The 1,211-nt window shown below is 34.3% G+C and overlaps 1 protein-coding gene across 1 annotated transcript in view; it reads left to right on the top strand.

Annotated features, from left to right (window-relative positions):
• Window positions 1–880, top strand: part of LOC144978151 (uncharacterized) — a 43,121-nt gene extending 42,241 nt beyond the window's left edge. Inside the window, exon 39 of the mRNA XM_078923828.1 lies at window positions 1–880. This exon is cut by the window's left edge and continues 907 nt beyond it. The gene's annotated coding sequence lies outside the window, so the exon portion shown is untranslated.
• Window positions 881–1,211: the final 331 nt, after the last annotated feature.

The raw sequence follows: 1,211 nt of genomic DNA, 5'->3' as shown, positions 1-1,211 counted from the left end.
CATAAAAGTACATAAAAATATAAAAACCTTACAAGTTTTCAAAATAAAACCAACTCTTCTAACTTGTATTGTTGGAAATAATAGTGTAGCCACAACAATGAAAATGCTCACATAATCAAAAGCGATCTTGATTTGAGAGTATTTTGAATTTGTTATTTAAACATGTCGGATCCCTTTAAGATCAGTCAATTCTGTTTCGTTAGCAAAGTCAGAGCATACAAAACTTTAGCAGAACTGGGTCTTGCTGGAAGGCAACGACTTCTTATATTAATTAGATAGTGTTAAAATCAGGTTCGTTGGTAACAATTAATCGTGTCTTTTGAAAATTGTAACTATTAGGTCCAGCCGCAAATTCAGAATCCTTACATTAGAATGTCAAATTATTAATAATTCCCCACACCAGCACCCCACCGCCATGACTACCACCATCACTGCCACCACCACAACCATCCACCAACATCTATACTAATCAACCTACCTCAGGTCTTGGTGGTCAAAACAAAATATGGCACGCCTCTTTTGATATTCATTCCCTGTTTGACGAGTTTCAATTTCAAAGACCATCCTAAACTAGTAAGAGATTATATATTATGTGTGTTTCTTTTTAATATCACAAGCGTATCTGAAGAGCAGGCGCATAACCATATGTCTTATACCAGCTCTTTTACTTGTAATTGAATTTATGGAAATATGAAACGGTAATATTTGTACAAAATATTTTTTTGATGTACGGTATCAATTTTACATTTACCACAAAAAAATGATTGGATATCATTATATTGCAATATGCAATGTTCACTTTAAAAATGGGAGCCTAAATAAATGCAATTTGATTACACATTTGATTTAATGTGATTTTAATAAACTATAAAAGGATAAATAGGATATTTTTGTAAGTTATTTTTGGATACAAGAGATCTCGTCTACTCACCTCTCTCTCTCTCTCTCTCTCTCTCTCTCTCTCTCTCTCTCTCTCTCTCTCTCTCTCTCTCTTTCTTTCTTTCTTTCTCTCTCCTCTCTCTTTCCCTCGCTGCATGCAACTACTACGTCTACCACATCCACCACCAGCAGAGCACCATAACTACAATAACAACAACAACAACAACAACTACTACTACTACTACTACTACTACTACTACTACTACTACTACTACTACTACTACTATTACTACTACTACTACTACTAATACGAATACTGCTACTACTACTAC

Source organism: Berghia stephanieae, chromosome 1, assembly GCF_034508935.2.
Source record: "Berghia stephanieae isolate SIO BIC M18660-M18661 chromosome 1, UCSD_Bste_1.3, whole genome shotgun sequence".
Lineage (NCBI taxonomy): Eukaryota > Metazoa > Mollusca > Gastropoda > Nudibranchia > Aeolidiidae > Berghia > Berghia stephanieae.
The sequence above is the reverse complement of the archived record's forward strand: the minus strand, read 5'-3'. Positions and strand labels throughout refer to the sequence as shown.